We start from the raw sequence: 7,846 nt of genomic DNA, 5'->3' as shown, positions 1-7,846 counted from the left end.
GACGTGGTGTGTGCGTTGTGCTGCGTGGGTGGCATGTGCGTGACGTGGTGTGTGTGCTGGAGCACCGCCGGAAGTGCTGCTGCCTTCTCCCCAGTCCGCTCTCGGGGCAAGCGGCGGGAGGGACCAGCCACAGGCCAGCCCGAACCCCTCTCTGTGAAAGCGTGGCCTCTTCCCACTGTTCCCACAGGAGGTGACAGTGCAAAGACAGGACTAGGGCTGCCACCAACATGCTGGCGAAGCCAGGAGTGTTTATCTGGTGGCAGCGAGGGAGGCAGCTGCTCAAGGTCACCCGTAACTACACTGGGACCCAGACCTGCCACTCCCCAAATCTAGCGTTCTCTTCGTTCACTCCAGTGCTGTCGCCGGATTCTCTTTGTTGGACTCTTACCAGGCGCATTCTGCTTTCCGCATCCCTCTGTCTTCAGTGCTCACGGCAACCCCGCAACCTCCATCTTAGAACTGGGAACTGACGGGAGCCACGCGGTGGCGACGCCGCGTCTGCAGGAGGGACGCTGAACCACCATTTTCCTCCGTAGATGGCGTCTGTGTCAAGCAAACTCAGCAGAACTCATATCCGCTGGAGGAGGGGAAGCCAGGGGACCTGATTTGATCAGTTTTACCAGAGCAAAGGCCTTGCTGACACCTGCTCCCACTTGCCTCTCAGACTTTGAAGAAGGAAGGGGTCTTGGCCACCTGCGGTTCTAATGGGCAGCCCAAGAAGCCACCTGCATCCCCAACAATTAAATTCCTGTTGAGGGCTAGATTTCCGGGTGAACAGCCATCTGTCCTGAGCCATCAGTCCTGAGGCTTTGCCCCTGCAGAGATGCCTCTCTGAGCAACGGGTCTGGCTTCCCCTTCACCTCCCGGGCTCTCCCCTGCCCGGCTCCACCCCAGACAAAGGGCAGCAAGACCCCGGCTCTGTTCCATCCCAGCCCTACTGCACACAGAGGAAAGAGCAGATCCTAGCCTGCCTCTACCCCTCAGTTTCCCTGATTGCCCAGAGGAGATGAGATCCTGTCCTGCCTTGTCTAGAGGATGTCTCAAAGTGTGAAGATCCTTAAACGCAGCTGCCAGGAGACGAGGCACCCTTCACCCATCCTGCCTTGCTCTCTCTCCACATTGCCCAGTCCTGAAACTGGGGTGGGTGTTTCTCTCAGAGACAGGCTGGATTCTGGAATCTAGGAGGCCTTGAAATAACACATTTTCCGGAAAAGTACCCTCCTTAAAGGAAACCACTTGTTCCAAGGAGTAGAAAAGGGTCATTGTGCTCTGCCAGGTCCTCATTCCCCTGAGGACATGACACTTGAAAAGGCAGACACAGTTGGAGACAGGGAGACTCACAACCCCTACTCCCTCCCGCCCTCCCCAGGTGCATTCACCCAGCCCGTAGTGTATTAGTGAAAAGTAAAAACCACCTAAACAGCAGCAGGCAAATCCTAGCACAGCCATGAAATTGAACACTAGGCAGGATTAAAAACTATAAGGTAAATTCCAGCTCATTAACACGAAAGGGCATTTATCATACATTGATAAGTAAAGAGCAGAGTTAAATCTGGACCTATAAATATGGCCGTGCACTTAGCACGGGTGGGGGAGGAGGCAGAGCACAGTAGGCTGAGGTCTTAACAGGAGGCTCTGGGTGGGTCGGATTGTTTATATTTTGAATATTTCCCCTTTTATTTAATCTGCATTTCTCATAATGAATGATTTGCCTTTGAACAAGAAAAAGCCAGATACAAAGGAACAAAAGTTGTTTTTTAAAAGTATAAAACAAACAAATTCCAATCTCAGATAGGAAAACATAGTCAAGCACAGAGCCAAAAATGGGGACAGACACGTGAAGGGGGCGAGACACAAGGATAGGGACAGACACACACACTGCTTCTGTCTAATTCGCATAGTTGAGGTAGGCAAAGCTGGGGAGTGCAGGGGGTGGCACGGTTGCCAAGTTTCCAGAAAAGCTGGAATCTGGGTGTCAAAGGCGACTGCTAGAACTTCTGGGTCTGAGGGGGTGTGCTTAGGTGGGCTGAAGAGGGCAGAGAGCGTGTCCTGGGACTCATCGGCCTGAGGGAGAGGCCTGGCTGCACCCAGCCTGTGCCCCATGACAGGATATGGATCCTAATCCTAGGTCCCTAGTACAGGCAAGGCTGAGGACCCTGCCAAGGGCTCCCCCACTCCCCAGTTACAGAGAGACAGCAGTGCCCACACCTGGGGAAGGGCTTCCTTTAACCACTTAAAACTTCCAGTCCGGGCCTTGTCAGCTGCCTACACTTAGGAAACGAGGCTGTGGTGGCTCACACAGAGGCCTCTATGTCTCTGTCCTGAGATGCAGGCACAGTGGTAGCTGGGGTGAGGGGCCTAGCCCTAGGCAAGGGGCGGCTGTCTCCAGTTTCCAAGTCAGCCAACTGACCCTCCCTCCACTATCACTGTCCTTGAGGAGACCTCCCCACTGTACTCCTCTGGCCTCCCTGGCCTTGTGTCCTGGCTGCCTGCCCTGCTACCAGAGGGATCTTTCTCAGATGTAGATCTAAACTCTCTAGTGGGTTCCTGGGTGGGCCTCTGTTCCTACCATCAGACTCTTGGTGTATGGGTAGGGACAATAATGGTGTCCCAAAGATGTCCATCTCCTAATCCCCAGAAGAGTGGTTCTCAACAGTTCTCAACCCACAGGAACTGTATTAAAGGGCTGCGGCTATTAGGAAGGTTGAGAGCTACTGCCCTAGAAGCTGAGAATGTGTTATATTTACAAAGGGGAATTAGGATAGCATTACAGTTGCTAATCAGTTGACCTTATCCTGGTCAAGATTATCCTGGATAAGATTATCCTGGATTATCTGGGTGGGCCTAATACAATCAAAATGGTTCTTAAATGTGGAAAAGGGAAGCAGAAGAGTTAGGTGAGAGTGATATGATACAAGAAAATTTAATGATAGAAGGAGGCCGCCAGCCAAGGAGCATGGGCAATCAATCCCTAGAAACCCACAAGGAAAAGGCATGGGTCCTCCAAATGGGGACACAGCATCTTGTGTCAACATCTGATTTTAGCCTATTTTGGACTCTGTTCTTCAGAACTGTAAAATAATAGATTGTGCTGTATTAAGCTGTTACATTTGTGGCAATTTGTTATAGCCAAAAAGTATCCTTTGCTCAACCATTAGTGCTTACCAAGATTTAGCCTTGAATTACCTCCTCTACTTGATTCCAAGAAACACAGTGATGTGGCCTCCAAGGGGACCAGGTCTGACAGCTGAAGAAAGCTGCTGGGCTTGGGAAATAGGTGGGCAGGACCACCTTACAGGTACGCATGGGTGTGGAGGAATGAACATCATGCTTGCAAGGACAGTCACCGGTTCTTAACACATCAAAGGAAACGCTGAGAGCAAGACTTTCTCCTGGCAAGACTAGAAATATCTCGTAACTCGGAGGCAAGCCCCCAAGTAGCTCAGTGTTCTGGAATGAGATAAGATTGGTCACTCGATAGTAAGCAGGTTTTAAACCTTAAACATTTTATGGTGCTTCATTGTGGGAGTTGTGGAGAAAGAGTACGTCATTTCCTTTTTGTGTGGTCCTTAAGCATGTAGCTCCCGTACATCATTCCTTAGCCCTCTTCACACCTGTGTGTATCCCCTCACTAAATAGCCACTGCAAAAGTTGTTCGGGGCTCTCCTGCACTTCTGGTGAGCCTCACCTCTTGCAGCTTGGACTCTCAATTCGCATCCTGGCTGTTTCCTTCATGCGGCTCTGACACATGGGAGCCAGAAATCACACATCTCAGTGAGTACATGAGAATGATGATGTGGCAATTGTCAGGCTCTGTGCATATCCAGCAATCCCAATCTTTCTTTTCTTTCCCCTTCCCTCCCCTCTCCCTCTCTCTCTGCCTTTCTTTCCTTTCTTCCTTCTTTCCTTTTTCAGATTAACATGGGGTTCACATGATTAGGTTAAGTAGTTTGCTTTTGTAAGGTCCAAGTTGTAGGTGTGACCTTCACCAAGGAAGTGTGCAATATAGCCGTGCATTGAACCCGTTGGATACGAATTTACTCGTCCCTTTCCTTCCCCCCTAATTGAATTTCATAGAGTTTTTGTCTCCTGGCAACATGTAGTTGTTCATCTCTTCCTACCAATTTGGTACTGAGTACATGTGATGCTTGCTTAGGAGTAACACACCCAGGAAGGTACAAAATCTCTATCTTTTTAATGGCTGAGGCGGTTAAAAGTAAATATACCACAATTTATTTATCCATTCATGTATTGAAGGGCCCTTGGGTTGTTTCCACATCTTTGTAATCCCAGTCTAATTCTGTGAAAACACCACACAAATGTGCAAACACATGTGTCTAAGGATGTTCTTCCAGCGTTGTTTTTATTAGCAAAACATTATGAAGGTCCAGATGTCCATCGAGAGGGAAATATATAAACATGTAATGGTACATTTCCAATAATACTGTCTTGGAAACTGCTTACTATGAACAGAGAAAAAATACCAAGTTACAGAATGGTCTCACTTAAAAAAAAGAAACAAAAACCCGCAAACACCTCTCTTCCCCAAGGAAAAAACTCTTAAATAATGTAAATGAATATGTGTGTGTAGGAACACACACAAAGCTGTGAGGGATTTTTTACTGTTTTCTTTTTGACTTCATTATCTTCTGTACTGTTTGACCTTATTTGAAGAAGGATGTGTTGCTTTTGATTATACATATTACTGGGAAAAATCCTTAGACTAATTAAATTCAATAGAGTTTATTTTGGGCAATTAAAAGAATTCAAAACAAAATCATTCAAGAACTGGGCAGCGCCCAGAACCAAAACTCCGGCCAAGGTCACGGCCAGGCAACATTTGTAGCTAGAAAATGAAGAGGAGTTACAGAGAGAGCTTAATTGGTTACTTAGTTATGATTCGATATTTTATATTATTCAAATCAGCTGGCTTTCTGCGATTGACTAAGGTCAGCTGCTGTGACTGACCAAACCCCAGCCCTTCACAGAGGCGTATTCTTAAGTTAATTAGTTTCATTAAGCATCAATGACCTCATATTGGTTTGGCCTGCTGGGCCCAGTAAAGACAACTAGTTTAAATCAGTGGCTTCCTACAAATTTTATTTAACATGTCATAGTATTTTTTTAAAAAGATGGTAAAAGGTGAAGAAAAGCAAACTTGACCATTACTGTTCTGTGACAAACTGCCGTTATTTGCAGAACCCCCTGGGCTGAGGGATACCAGAGCTCTACTTAGCGAGGACACTCAGGACGCAGATGGAGAAAGTTGAGTTGGTTTCCTGTGTGAGCTCATCCAGGGAGTGAGGCCCCCTGGCTCTTCCCGGTGGAAAAGTGGAGTCATCTGAGCGCTGCTGGCTTTTACAGATGTGAGAGCTGAAGTTCTGTGCCTCTATGTTTTATGGCACTTCCAGACTAAAATAGAACTCAACAGTCCTCATTTCAGTGAACTCTGAACTTTCTCATAATTCATACTCCCCTTTTTATAATCCGCAGCTTGCACGTGAGGGTTAAAGTGTTCTAGGTTTTACTGCCTGATCCTGACTAGATGCAGAATGACTGTACTTTAAACTCAGGGTCTTGTTTGCATCCTGAAGCCCCAACTCTGAAAAGGGACAGATGGTGACAGAGAGACATCCCAGGAGAGTAGCCAGGAGCGGCTGTTGGAGTCCAGGTCTCCAGTCCCAGCTCTGCTCATCTGGCTCCCATCACAAGGGATGTGTCTGGTAGGAGAATGTCCTTTCTGCCCCATGGGCTGCAAGCCCTCTGAGGCCAGTGTAGGGCCATGGAGTAGCAACACTGACATCTGTCTGGCACATGACAAAAAGCCTGGGGGCTGTGTTAACTGCAGTTTACAGATGAGACCAATACCTAGGGACACAAAAGTGACTTGCCCCTACCCTCACCCCACCTTGCCAAGTCACTTAGCAAATTGGACACAAAATTCAGGACAGGACGACTGTTATTTATTCTCTCCTTCCCTTCAGCCAGGGCCTCATTTCCATCTTTTTCCAAGGTGGATTTTGTTTGATAAAAAGGGGCTTATCCTGTTGCCAGATTCCCAGCTGCTACTTAAATTTACTATTCAAGAATGAGAATTGGAATTTCTGGGAATTCCCAACTATTCCTAAAATCAAATCAGAGTATATTTTTCATAGCACACCATTTACATGCTTTTAAATAACAACGAGTGATCATAACATAGTGAATCATTTTCTGTGCTAGAAGGATGCTAAGTTTCAGAACTTTTACGTAATAGTTTATTATTATTATGAACCAGTATATTGTGACAAGATTATTCAATAACGTGTAAAAATTATCTCTACCTGATATAGGCACTGGATATAGAAAATGTTAAAGGAGAAGGAACATTAACACAAGATAAATGCCACATGAAAATCACTTAAAAATTGAAAGATGGTACCACAAATATCCAATATTTAAAAGTTTTTAAAGTAACTTTATAACCACAAAGCTTTAAGTGCTCCATCTGACAGTTTTGATCTTTGTTCGGTGAAAAATATCCTAGATGTAGACAATTTATTTTCATTTGTACTGACATTGGCTGAATGATTATATTAACCATGTGCCTTAAACATCTTCTGGGCATTAGGGTACATTTTGCTTTATAATGATGAAGGGTTTTGCTTACTCTAGGTTGATTTTGCTGTTGAATTCACAATTGCTCTTTTGAGCAATTGCTCAGATTTTTAGAGCAGTTTCTGATTTCATGTTGGAGGGTTCTATAATAATCCCATCCTCTTCTCTTTTGCATTTCTTCTGTTTGCAAAGAACTGTAGCTTATAGTGAGTATTCGAACACTTGGTAATGCCAGTAATCGTTATTGGGAAGTTTTCAAATAACATTAACCTTCAGACTCATGAATAAGGTTAATGGAATCACTTGTTGAAATTACCAATGTAAGGACTTATTTTGCTTCCAAAACTTGTTATTTTTTCCAACACCAGTCATAGAATTTGTGAGTATCTTATGTGTATACCCTTACTACTATTTATTTTATTTGCAAAAAAGACTCACTGTTAGAAGCAGACCAGGCCACAAACATACTTAAAACCAGTGCGTGCTGGTAAACCAACTCCCCTGGGGAAAACAAGAAGGCCTGATATTTAGCCTTTCCCAGATCCTGAGGGGAGGCATAAATACCCCACTATGGCCAATGCCCGGCCACCGCCGTGAAGTTGCTGAGAGCTGGGCAGAGAGGCTGTCTCCTGAGTGTACTGAGCTAGCTCCAGCTCACCACTGCTTAGGACATGGCAGTGGTTGGGGATAAGACTGATTAGACAATGATGAGTGGATGATGAGTCTCTCCTTCCAGATCCTGTCCCCTTCGGGAACTGATGACTGTAGCTTTTCAGATGCCTATCTTAGTGTTTCTGCCTCTCAATTATGAGTTGATATCTGTGGAGCCTCTGAACTGGCAACATTTAGTTCAGGGTGTTGATTGTTAAGCCTTAATTCTCACAGGACACTTTTCCCAGGTTCCTAGATTTCTCAGCTTATTTTAGTCTCAGGATTCAGGATTTGGAAAAACCTAACACTTTTCAGAAGTGCAGGGAAGGAATTCCTGCATGAAAATATGAATCCAGGAGATCCGAGTTAAACCATTTGCTTCACTGAGTATGATCCTATGGGATACTACGTTTTCATGGGTCATTTTCAATTCTGCCTGTTGGTTATTTTCATTGATCTGATTTTTAAGAGATTTTAGGCATGGAGGCCTATGTGATTTGCTGTTAAGTTCAGTGAGTTTTCCAAGGGGCAGATCACCAGGATCAGTGACCATCTGACTTTGTGTCTGACCTTGTGCACAGGTGGCGACACACAGAGC

This window comes from Otolemur garnettii, unplaced genomic scaffold, assembly GCF_000181295.1.
Source record: "Otolemur garnettii isolate 467f Iridium unplaced genomic scaffold, OtoGar3 scaffold00172, whole genome shotgun sequence".
NCBI lineage: Eukaryota > Metazoa > Chordata > Mammalia > Primates > Galagidae > Otolemur > Otolemur garnettii.
The sequence above is the reverse complement of the archived record's forward strand: the minus strand, read 5'-3'. Positions refer to the sequence as shown.